The sequence below is a fragment of the Equus przewalskii genome, chromosome 12 (genome assembly GCF_037783145.1).
Source record: "Equus przewalskii isolate Varuska chromosome 12, EquPr2, whole genome shotgun sequence".
In the NCBI taxonomy this organism is placed as follows: Eukaryota; Metazoa; Chordata; class Mammalia; order Perissodactyla; family Equidae; genus Equus; species Equus przewalskii.
Window position 1 is genome coordinate 40,253,478 of NC_091842.1, and position 12,839 is coordinate 40,266,316.

Genomic DNA, 12,839 nt, shown 5'->3' on the forward strand with positions numbered 1-12,839 from the left:
CTGCACTAAGGGAATTTCGATGACATAAGAGATTAGACAAAATGTGTGGTTGGTTGTCCCAGTTTTCCAATAAAAGTATTGAGTTTCTCTGGGGAAGAATGTTGAAAAATTGCTTAGCTTAGAGTGTGGCACCAGGAAGAATCTGAATGAGCGACAGAGTAAATGGGGCACAGGACTGGAGAGTTTCTGAAATGCAAAGCCAAATTGTCCCTCAATGTGGGCCTCCCGGCCTGGCTGCAGCCACTCGAGGGCGAGCCCGGGCACACAGGCCTGCTCTGGGCTTCACTTGGGTCAGGAGAGAAATGCCCCTGCCCTTCTGATCATGCCCCTCCCCCACCCAGCAGGATCTTCCCTCTGATTCCTGGGCTAGAGGGATCAGATAACGTCACGCGGAGGAGCCAGCTCCCCCACTTAGCCCTGGAGTCTCAGCCAGGCCAGACCTGCCCCAAGACTCCAGCCAGGGACACAGTTTTCAGCCTCCAAGCCAGGCTGGGGCTTCTCCCAGAGGGCTGCAGGGTCTGCAGCGAGTGGGCTGGGGATGGAGGCCTTCTTGTGTGCTGTGCCTCAACCTGCAGAGCACAGAGAGGTCTCCTGGAGCCCCACACCCAGAGAGCAGGGAGACCAGGGGTGCCAGCCCTGACCCAACCCAGACAAACCAGCCCAGGGCCCACCTCTGCTGGGAAGACAAAGCCACATGGTTCCCCTCCTGGCAGAGTGAGGTCTGGAGCACACGTACAGAGGGGATTATGGCCTTGTAAATTCTCTGTACATCCCTTCTGGGGAGCCCGGATTCCAAGGGACAAAGGGCCTGTGTTGAGTCTCCCGAGCAGGCTCAGGGCCAGCACTGGGCCAGGGTGGATGAGGGGGCGGGGTTCATCCAGGATCGGGGCCTCCTACGCAGGTGTGCATGAGTGTATACGTGTTGTAGGGGGACAGGGGGCTTGTGCAAGCTGCTGTATGTAGGCATGGTTGGGCAGGTGTGTGTGAGAGAGTGCACACATGTGAGAGCATGTGGTACACACGTGTGTTTCCAGCTCATGTGTTGTGCATGTGCATTCGTTATCATCGAGCTTGTGCGCTTCACGAAAATGTGCCTGCTGTGTGTCATCGGGCACGACTCCTCCTCCCACCTGTCCAGGCTGGCAACTGTCTTCTCCAAATCCCACCCAGGACGTGCATCCTGGAGTCCTGGCGCAGAGAGATCTTCCATCTGGGCACCAAACCTTGCCAGCCTGGAGCTGGAGAGAAGGCACCTGAATTGGCAGCAGTAGCCACACTCGTGCCCTGAGGCTGACCTGGGACAGGAACACAGCCCCGTTGGTGCAACCCATCCCCTTCCTCCAAAGCTGTGTTTGTGAGGTCTGGGCCTCTCGGCCTCTTCCCCACAGGAGCGTCCTGGGTCCTCGAGAGGGGAGCTGCTGCCCCTCTGCAGCCCTGCCAGCTGCTGGGTCTCCCTGGCCCAGCCTCTGCTGCATTTGGGGACCTGAAGGCTGCTGGGAGGGCTGAGGAGCATCAGGAGGACAGGAGGGGGCCCTCACCTTTGCAACAAGAGTCAGCGGGGGCCTGGGCCCTAAGGAGCCTCTCCAGGGAGGCCAGTGCAGGACCAGGAGGAAGGGCACAGTTGTCAGGACCAAGGACTTCTTTCTGCCGCTCTCCCTGAAAGACCAGTTGTTCAATGGAGCAGCCCCCTCATCCCACCCACAAGGCCAGCACCATGGACAGGGCTGCGTCTGTGCCAGGGAAGGGAACAGGCACCCAACAGAGGGCAGCCGACTTGTGGCTGAAGCGCTAGAGCACACATTTTCGTTTGCCTGGGTCTGTTGCAACTACTCAGCTCTGCCCTTGTAGCGTGAGAGCAGCCCCAGAAGATATGCGTGTGGCTGCACCCAGAACACTTATTTGTGGGCAATGGCACTGGATTTCATAGAATCCTCCTGTGTCACAAAATGCTATTCTTCCTTGAATTTTTCCTAACCATTGAAAAATGTAACAAGTATTCTCAATTCTGGGGCTGTGCAAAAACAGACAGAGGGCACAATTTGGCCTGCGGGCAGTACTTTGCTGAGCTCTGGCCTAGGTACCTGGTGCAGGTAATGGACGTGCCAGCTAGACAGGGCCTCCAGCCATCCCCAGTCCTCCCAGCACTGCCATCCTAATGAGACCAGTGTTCCCAGTTCCTGGTGAGCCAGCACTTCTGGGGTGAGTCTGCACACACGTGGCCATCCTGTGCACCCCTTTTCTCTTGTAACCAAATGGGGGCATTCTAAACCCTCCAGTCCACACTGGCCCTGTTTCCTTGGGCAACGTATCAGAGCAACAGGTTGTGGCATCCCTTCTTCACACCTGTGTAGTATTCCACTGCAGTGATGACCGTCATTTATGTAATGGGTCCCCTCTAGACGGACACATCTGTTGCTTCTAAGCTTCTGCGATTTCAAAGCATGCTGCAAGTGATAGCCTTGCACACCTGCCCACAGGGCACAAAGTCTTAGGCGTCCAGGCCCTTAGATGGAGAAGGATTGCACTGAATTCCCATAACACCCCAGGACTAGGTTCTACCGTTACCCCATATATTGAATGAAACAAAGTGCACAGAGGTGATGCAGGCTCCCAAGATCACTTGCCTAATCAGTAGGGATGATAGGATTGGGCCCTGATCTGGCTCCAGCACCGACATTCACATGCACCCCCTACTATGACGGTTGTGACTCTGTGGTTCTTCTCAAAGGTCAAGGGAGCCTGCGGACAGCCTTAGCTTCAGCCCGACACAGAAAGCCTGGCCATGCCCCTCCAGCAGGGCCCGCAGGATCGAGCTCCTGAGAAGCAGCCTGTCACCACCCAGATAAAGTCTGACCTCGGCCTGGCCCCGGGCACTCTAGGAAGGACTGGCCTGGAGAATCGCCCTCTCCCCTTCCTCTGTGCCTCCTGTCTCAGCACCATTGCTGTCCAGTCATCCCACAGACCAGAGCTATTCCCAGACCCAGCACTGAGGGAAGGTCACAGACATCTCCAAGTGACAGACCACGGAGGGCCAGCCCCTAGTGTGTCTTTTCCACCTGGTGCCAGGCATGTTGGACTGGATCACCCACTCTGGCTCTCTGAAGGTCAATGGGGAGCTGGCCTGGGCTCCTCAAAGCCTGTGGGACACTACGTTGTGCCCAGACCTCAGTGAGGTCCTGAAACTAGTTCTTCAGGAGGTAGGAGCCCTGAGTCCCACAGAGCTTCCATGAGCGTGTGACCTACAGCTCCCCCATGGGGTTGACCTGTCTGGCCAACCTGGGAAGGTCTCTCAGCAAACCTTCCCTATCTCTGGGGTCAAGATCCAGTCCAGGTGCTGAGGAGAGAGACCCAGAGGTGACAGCAAAATACTTGTCACTGTCTCGTCTTGTTTGTGCAGGCGATGGGGCCAAGACAACAAACACAGCAGGTCCGGGAGCCTCCCCCAGGATGGCCCTGGGGATTCCCCCAGGAAGAGACGTCATTTCCCACCTCCTTCCTGTCCCCTGGTGCCCTTTACTCCTTCCTTCTGGATGGGCGCCCACAGGGCCAGGGAGGGTATAAAGGGCCGGGCAGAGGATGCCTAGGCACGACCAGGCTTCCCAGTGCCAGGACTGGGCAATAAGACTCACCTGTCCAGGTAAGATGGGGCTCCCCTCTATCACATGGGGCTGGCGAGGTCAGGCGGGGTCCCTCTCTGAGAGTCGGGTGGGCTGTCCTCCTCTCTGCAGGAGCCTTGGGACCCTCCAGCCAGAAGCCATGCTGCTGTGGCTGACCCTCGCCCTCCTGTGGAGCACCACCTGCTGGGCAGAGCGTAAGTCCGGCTGGGTCAGCCCCCTCCAGCCCATCCATCTGGTGGCCACCCTCCCCTCTCTGCATCCCAGAGACCCAGGGTCTGGGCCCTGCCCTGGCCACATACTAACTCTTATCTCAGAACTGTCCCATCTGGTGGAGGGGCTGCGTCCAGAGTGAGGCAGAGATAGCCTGCATGTGACCATGTGGTTTATTTTCTCTCCCCACCTGCTTCTTTCATCATCTTGAGATTTATGGGCTCGGAGGAGGCCGGTATTTCAGTACCACTCCAGACTATGACAACAACGTCACTGGGATTCGGGTGTCTGTAGGGCCTGTCTTTGGCCTGATTAAGAGGTGAGTAGGAGCCGTGCCATGAGCTCTAAGGCTGTGTCCCACTCATGCCAATTCTCAGGAATGTGGGGAGGGGGCTAAGCACCTCTTCTCCCAACATCCTCGCTGGGTCCTGATTACTCTTTGAGGCCAGTTAGGTCCTTGGAGCCATGGAGCCACCAGCCATCACCTTTCCCTTTGTCCCCTTTCCTCAGCTGCCTCCTCTCCCACACAGCAGTCCTTTCAGTCCAGGTTAGGTCAGAGAGGAAAGGAAGTGAGGGTCCAAGTGGACCACTGACTGAACACAAGTCGCCAGAAGTGTGTAGAGGCACAAAGCCAAGGGCCACTACCCTAATGTTTGGGTGGTGTCCTTGTTCAGGACCTAGGGCAGATCTTGGCTCTGCACTGACGGGGTCCCGGGGACCTGTGAGAAGGAGTAGGGCAGAGCAGCCAGCAATAAAGGGGACAGAGTGTGGGTAGAGTGAGGGGAGGGGGGGAGGCCATGGGAGAGGCCCCAAAGTGGGGCAAGGACACAGACAAGGCCAGATGGGCAGAGCTAGTGGGACTCCCAAGGTGAGTGTGGGAAGTCATCTGCTTCTCAGGCCTGTGACCTGGGCAGCCTGACTCAGGCTCAAAAAGTCTAAACTGGGTCCAGGGACAGCTCCCTTCTCTAAAGGATGACAGAGGCAGGCATCTTCTGAGGGTCAGAGTGTTGGACACGGGGCTGAACGCTCCTTTCAAATGATCCTGAGTGTTCCTACAGTCACTCCCATTTGACAGACGAGGAAACTGAGGCCCAGAGAGGCTGGGTAACGAACCCAAGATCACAGAGCCTGAAGGTGGCAGAGCAGGGGTTTGAGACCAGCATGTCTGTGTCAGCACCCAGATTCATGTGCTTAGAGACTCATGCTGCAGTGACGGCCCTGCTCTCCGGTAGCCAGGGAGGGGTGGCTCGAGGAAAGAGGACGTGGGGAGTGGTGAGTCTCCTGGGTCCCAGGCACTCAAAGCTCCCCCTTTCTCCCAGCATCCAGCTGAGATATGGATCCTCCTGGAGTAAAAGCCTTGGCGCCCAAGGTGGGAAGATCCAGGAATTCCTGCTGCAGCCGGGCGAACACATTATAGCCGTCCACGGCTCGTACAGGGGTTACCTCCGGTACCTGGTCGTATACACTGACCAAGGGCGCTCGGCTGCATTTGGGCGAGAAGAGGGCAACAGCTTCTCTGCCTCCCCAGACCAACCGTGGAAGGTGCTCACAGGAATCTTTGGCCACCATAAGCTCCTCGGCATCACGAGCATCGGCTTTCGGTGGGATAGTATTCAGTCCTTTGGTTGACCATTGCACAAACAAGTGCAAACCCACAGGCTGAGAAATGAGTGCTCCTGGGTCCCCAGGGATGGGGCCCGGCTGAGGCCCTCTGGCTGGTGGTGGGCTGGTGGCACTGAGGTATCCTTTCTCAACCCTGAATAATAATCCACCAATAAATGAATCTTCTGCAAGAACAGTGTGTCCAGGCGTGGTCCTTGGGTCTGGGGTACAACCCAAAGCTTCTGAGCGTGTGGAGGGTGAGGTGCTGGGGCTGAGCTCAGTGACCCAAGCCCAGGATGAGGCAGGAGGTAGGTCTGATACCACAGGCCTCCATGATTCTGCCGAGGATGCGGGACCTGCCCGAGCAGACCCTGGGCCGATCCCACAAACTTTGAGGATTCTGGGCTCCAAGGATGCCCTGTCCCCATTCCCCACCTCAAGTCCATCCAGCTGGCCTCTGCCGGCCCAGGCTCAGGTCCAGGTTTCCCAGATATGCAAGGGGCCTCAGGGAAGCCACTCATTCATTCATTCATTCAGTCAGTCAGTCCCTCACTCACTCAGCACATAGTTGCCAAGGCCTCACCCACACCAGACTCTCCCGGGCACTGAAGGTGTAAAGAAGAAGATGCTGGGTGTCCAGCTGAAGGGCACCCCAGGGGACAGAAGCATAAGCACATGGAGACTGTTAGTTGTAGCATCTGCACTGATAGGGACACAGGCAGGGCCTTGTGCAGAGGCACCTACCCAGAGGTGGGAGGTGGGGTGTGTTTCAGGGAAGCCTTCCTGGAGGAGGCCACGTCTGACTAAGTCCTAAAGGCTGAGTGAGAAGTGGCCAGGCAGAGACAGGGGAGGAGGGCATCCCAGGGGAGGGGTCAACATGGGCCAAGGCCAGAGCCAGGGATAGCCACGGGCTGCGCTGCTCCAACTGCAGCAATTTGTTATAGAAGCATTGGGAAACGTAGCCCCAGACCTTGCACGTTCTGTGTACCCCATCCCACACCTGGAATCCCCCAGGAGCACTGGCCAACGTCTGAGTCCCAGAATTCTCCAGGGACCGGGCTCCAAACATTTTGGATCACAACCTCCTGGAAGAAACACACTGTACACTGCGACACGAGCATGCACCCGTCCAGAGAACTGCGACAGCGAAACACTCAGGGATCCTGCCAAGTGCAGCCTGTCCCCTGAACCCCTGCTCACAGCAGCCCCATGAGGACAGGACTGCCAGTATCCCCATTTTCAAAAAGGGGAAACTGAGGCACAGGGAGCACAGTGGCTTGGCCTAGGTCACATAGAAGAAAGTGGCAGAGTTGGGGTTCAACGTGACATGTTCCAGGGGCAATGTCTGGGCTCAGGACCCCAGACAGAGGCAATGATTTCCCCATAGATCCTCATCTTTCTGCCTGAGGTACAGGGTGACATTTTTCTCCTCTCTACTTTTATTTTAATTTGAAAGGCTGGTTGAGAGCCATTCGTGGTTCTTCACCTGGCGCCTGTGGAAAAATTTCAGGAATCCATGAACTTGGATGGGTAAAAGTTACCTCTTCATTTTCATTGTCCGCTATAAGAAATTTCCTATTTCCTGCAATACACCTGTGACCTCCAACATTCCATCAACAGATCCTGCGACCTTGTCGTATCAATTACTGTTCAGTTGTCCCAGACATCCTGAAATCTACACTCATCACTCCTTCACAATTGTGGGTGTTTTCAGACCTGCCTGTTCATGAGCTGATAACAAGAGCACAGGTGTTTGTAGAGCGCATGCAGGTGGAAACACTTGACCAGCCATCTGAGGCTGCTTTGCAGGGGGGCTCCTTTCTCCCTGTGTGGGGCTGAAGCCACGGGTGGGCAGGGGCCTCTCATCCCAGCTTGGCAGCTGCTCTGGGAAGCCCAGGGCCAGGTCTGGTGCATAATTCCTTTCCTGCCCCTGGCCTCCTAAAAGGGAATCTATTTTGAGTACTAGAGATTCTTGACCCCTTTCTCAGGTGCCCACCTCTCTTGGGGCTGGCAGCTGCCAGGGGGGACCTGCCTCTCCATGCCTCCTGGGGTGACAACAAGGAGGATCAGAAAGGGGACAATGTTGACTTGAAGAGTGACAGCTCTGATCCCCACAGCAGTCACTGCCTTGTGACCAGACCAGATAGCATGAGAGCAGGAGCGAGAGGAGAGTGGGAAGAGGACAAGCAGGGCTCAGGAAGGGGGGTGTGGGGAGCACGGCCCCAGCTCAAGGGCTGTTGTGCAGACTAACCACGAAGCACGGTCCGTGACCCAGCGGATCCTTACTTGTAAGTGACACATTTCTCGGCATTTCCTTCATCGCTCCCAAAAACTGAGCGCATCCTCCCTGTGGAGCCCTGCCGGGGACCCCGTAGACAGGCGGTGGTGGGGACGCTGCACCTGTTCTCAGGACCTCGGGTCCTCATGATGCAGTCTTTGTCTAGTACACAGCGGGGCCAGAACCGGCGCGGGGGGAGAGCGGAGTGGGGCAGGGGGAGCAGGGGGCGCGAGGGCCCACTTCCCTCGGTGACAAGGACCACGCGGGCTCACGTGTGTGCAGAACCTTTATTCAACACAGTAGGGCATTCAGGGTCACTGTGGCCTTGCCGGCCGGTACCAGCGCACGACCACCTGGGCTTCGGCCCTGCGGCTGAGCAGGCCCACCTGGCTGCAGGAGGCCGCACCCCGGCGGGACCCAGGACCCGCTCAGACCTGCGCAGGGCCCGCCCCGGGCGCCGCAGACGACCCCACTGAGACTTCCTTCACCGCGCGGGTGGTCGGCTGTGCGGTCACGGCGGCGGACCCCTGGGTGGACGGCTGCTCCGGGACAAGTCCCCACTTGAAGCCGATGCCCGAGAGGCACAAGAGCCCGCGCTGGCTCTTGGCGGACACGAGCTGCTGCCCAGCGGCCGGAGGCTGCGCGCTGAACCGCCTGCCCGCGGGGCGCCGGAACCTCGCCTCGCGCCCCCTGCTGGGGGTCCAGCGCAGGGGCCGGATGCAGGCGCGCGCGCTGCCTACCACCGCGGTGATGCGCTCTCCCGTCCACAGCAGGAACTCCTGCGCGCGGCCGCCGGCCGCCAGGGGCTTCATACCAGGGTCTCTTCTGCGCCCCAAACCTCAGCTGGAGGCTGGGAGGGAGGTGGAGTCAACGGCCGGGCCCCCGCTTCCACGACACCTCCGCTCCATCCCACCTCCCAACTCTATCAAGTCCTCCTGCTGTCTAGCCAGTGTCCAACCCCCGGGAGTGGCCAGTTCCTTCCCTTTTTAACAACTGTCCAGCCCTGCGGCTGCCCCGCTGGGGCTTCTTCCGACTCGTAAGGTGCCCTTCTGTCTCCCAGACAGGGGCTTTGTCACCTGTCCTCAGACCAGCAGTCAGGTCCGCTCCCTCCAAAAAGAGTGGAAGACTCTTTGGGACACCTCCTTCCCCTTAGTCCCCAGAGAGTCTAGACCCAGGTGTAGTCAGACTCTGGGTCCCCTGGTGCCTCTGACTCTCTCTCTCACACACATCCTAGTGGCCAGGGTGGGCAGCTCTGAGCGGCTGGGACAGAGGCCAAAGCCGAGGTGCTGTGGCCGGTGACTTCCTGCTGCACCCGTGGGAAAAGATTCTTAAGGAGGATGGGCCAGCTTCCCCACTGCGGCCCTCCTCCTGGGGCTGCATCTTCCCCAGCGTCTGCCCAGCTCACATTATCCCTCTGGGCCCCGCCCCCAGTCCACCTGGAGTGAGGGGGAAGCAGCCACATTGAGACCCTGCCCCCTCACCTAAGCCCAGTGGACCAGAGGTGGACCTTGACCCAAGCTGGGCCCTCATTCCCAGAGCCAGAGATGAGCAAGTCAGGCTCTGAGTGGGCCTGGTGTTGTCACAAGTGAGTAGAGAGTCTGAGGCAGCCGTGTCCCCTTAGTGAAGGGGACACCTATGAACCAGAAACAGCGGAAAATAGATGCAGAGCCAGCCTGATGGCCTGCTTCCTGCTCTTACATGCAAGACACACCCCAAGTAGGTGGCCAGATAAAATACAGCACCCCAGTTAAATTTGAATTTCAGAGAAACAGCAAATGATTTTTTAGTGTAGGTATATATCAAACATTGTGTTTTTAAAGTATAACTATGTGCCAAATACTGATTTTTTTTTTAGTATAAGTGTATCCAAAATACTGCACGATGCATACTTACACTAAGACGAATGCGTGTGTATCTGAAATTCAAATGTAACTGCATGCACTGTATTTTTATTCACTGAATTTGGCAACCCTACCCCAAGACACCTTGGGCATTGTGGGAGAAGAACAGGCCCCTGGAGGCAGAAGCTGGTGGGCGAGGTGAGGATGGGGCCTGTCGGGGAGACAGCCCTGGAGGACAGAGCAAAGGAGCAGTCGGGGAGACAGAGCTGCAGGTGACGAACCGGGGGAGACGCTGATGGTCTTCCTAGCCTGAGCGGGTTTCTGCTGCTTACTACCCAGGGGCCCTAAGGCAGCCAGACAAACCCCAGACAGGGGATCCTCCAGACATCCCCATCCTGACACCATGGGGATGCTCCTTGGGGAACTTCAAGCCCTTTTCAGCAGCCTCAGTCAGGACTCGCCTGCCGCGCCCCGCCCCCGCCCCCCACCCCCAGCCTGTGTCGTTCCCTCTCTCTCCAGTATCCTGGCCCTGGGTGGGACATCAGGCCAGGCCAGGGGGCTATGTGTGAGGGCACAGGGGTGAGGTCGGGAGGAAGCAGAGGTGGGAGGCATGGTCTGCTCTAGGGGCTCCGGGGTTTGAAAGCATCCTCGGAGAAGCAGCGCAGAATCAGCACATTCGGGGACCATGTGCGGACTCATCCCAGGGCCCCGGGTCTTACTCACCCCTTGCTGAGGCCCGTTATCCCCACGAAGACCCGATGGCCTGGTTCTCCCCCACTCCTCCCCCTGATGTAGGGGTAGGAGCCGCCGCCTGGGCCCTGCGTCTCTGGAGGACGGTGTGTATCAGGAGAGAGGGAGCAGGAGGGGAGGCAGCAGCACAGCTCCTGGGCCCGAGCCCGCCGCTTCAAACGTCTGGTCCGGCGCTGCAGCGGGCAGGTGTGGAGGCCAGGGCTGCGTGCTGGGCTGGGACAGGAGGGGCCGGGAGGGGCCAAGGGGGCTGAGAGGGGCCAGGAGGGGCTGGGGCTTACCCTGGGCTCTGCAGGCAGGACCTGAGAGGAGCAGGAGGGCCAGCAACAACAGCATGGCTCTGGGGCGGCACCCAGGGACTTGGGCTTATGGGTCAGGAGGGGCGGGACATGGAGAAAACTTGAGAGGAGTCTCTGGGAGGAGAGGTCAGGGGTGAGGGGTCATGCGGCCCCTGAGGCTGGGTGAGGGGAACTGAGGGAACCTTCTTTTCCTGCAGGCTTCAAGGACCAAATGAGAAACAGCATCCAGGGCTATTTCTCGGATGTGCCAAATGCTCAGTTGCTCAGAAGGGGCCCCGCCTGCCTGGATGCTCTGATGTCACCATCCTGAAATTCTTAATCAGTTTGGATCAAGGGGCCCTGCATTTTCATTTTACACTGGGCCCCCAAAGTACACAGTTGGTTCTGGAAGAGACCCTGTCCTGGGGCCCCCACTGGTCCCTGCTCCCCAATTCAGTCTCCAGATGGTCAGCTCACAGCTCCCCTTCCCTCCCGGCCCCCAGCCCCTCCCTTACCTGCTCTGCCTGGTCTGAGCCCCTCAGCTGCCCCTTTATGCCCAGGTGCTGCCCAGGCACCCCCACCACAAGTGGGACCTTGAAGCCTCCACCCTTTTCAAGGGCTCCAGCAAGAACCCAGGAGCCCTTGGTCCAGGGTGATCTGGCAGGGGTGCTGGGTGCTCAGTGTTTGTGTTCCTGTCCACAGCCCGCAGACAAGGGAGCCACACAGGCAAGACCAAGCCCATGGGACATGGTAAGAACCAACGAGGGGATGGGAAGGGACGGTCACAAACCAAGACAAAGGGAAGTCCAAAGCCAGGGACCGATGTTTGCTCTGAGCACCCAAGAGGCACAGGGCCCTGGGCACGTGGGGTGGAGGAAATCAGCCGGCCCTGCCTGAGAGGACCCCCAAGGGTTGGAGACACAGCAGCAACTGCCCCGAGCAGAAGGCCAGATACAGAGAACATGTGGGACAAGCCCCCACCCTTTCCTCATTTGAGGAGGGGTGCCTCACCTCCTTTGGATTCCCTCCTGAAAAAGTCCGCTCCCCCTGCCCCGTCAGGGACTCACAACAACGCCCACTGGTGGAGCGCTCACTCGGGCCGGGCCCCTGACCAGTTCTCTTAACCTCATCCTCACGCCACTGCTTGATTCCCACTAACAGCTGAAGAAGCCCAGACTCAGAGAGGTTCAGCACTTGCCCGAGGCCACTCAGGGAGATGTGGCCAAGGCAGACTCCATCCCAGGGATGAGTCCCGGACCTGCCTTCATCGCCACAGCCCACTGTCCCCACACCACGGAGATGCCAGAGAAGGGACACCCCCGGCCAGGCTCTGGGCACCCTGGGGCTCCTTGGTCTCTCCCTTCTGCCCCTTCCCTGTCCCTAGTTCTCTCAAACGTCCCCCAGCTAATGGCCGTGTGCACAGCTCAGGTCATCCACCGCACCGGCCAAGGGACACCACCCAGGAGGACAGGCCACCCCCACTCGTCCCCTTGGGACCTGCAGGGAGCTAACCTGAGCCCACAGCCCCCCAGCACTCCTAGCTGAGGGGAAGGGGCAGCGAGCCCTGGGAGGTGGTGGGATGAGGGGCAGCCTCCCCCAAAGCCTGGGAGAGACTCCTCACAGGTGCTGTGATGCGGGGTAGGGGAGGGAGGGGGACCTCCAGAGGAGACGCCGGCCTGCTGAGCCCTCAGCACACAGCTGGGAAAGGGCACCGGGCAGAGGCAGACACAGGGCTGAGGGTGCCCTGGGCCACGCCTGAGCCTGGGAAAGCTCCTGTGTGGGCTTTGCTGCCCTTTTGGGTTCCTTCCGTCTGCCTCCCCAAGGAGGCTTCCTGGGAGGAGGGTGGGCTGGGGGAGCAGGTCTCTGGGAGTCCAGGGCTTCCCTGGGGGCTGGGAGGCCCAGGTTTCCTTTATAACCACCGTGTGCCAGTCACCAGGCAACATCAGGGGCAGCCATCTCCTTTGATCCTCCAGCAAACTAAGAGCAGGCAATGTTCGCCCCATTTTACAGATGAGCAAACTGGGACCCAAGGAGGGAAAGTAATGGCTCAGGTCTCACATGTAGGGGAGCAGGGATCCCTGCAGGCGGACCCGCACAAGGCCCAGCTGGAGGCTGGTGCTGCATTCACAAATGACGGAGCTGGAACCCACAGCCACACTGTCACCACCGGCCAGAGGTCAGCATGCTCAGTGAGGGGCTCGCCCAGCATTTCCAGGCCTTGAACCACCAGGAGCTAAAGAGACCCGCTCAAGGGAACCTGCTCATC

The 12,839-nt window shown here is 58.8% G+C and overlaps 1 long non-coding RNA gene across 1 annotated transcript; it reads left to right on the forward strand.

Moving 5' to 3' along the window:
* The first annotated feature begins 3,894 nt into the window (after positions 1-3,894).
* LOC103551634 (uncharacterized) lies at positions 3,895-5,623 on the forward strand. The gene is made up of 2 exons (XR_545041.2): positions 3,895-4,146; positions 5,147-5,623. It is a non-coding gene; the product is annotated as an uncharacterized lncRNA (long non-coding RNA).
* Positions 5,624-12,839: the final 7,216 nt, after the last annotated feature.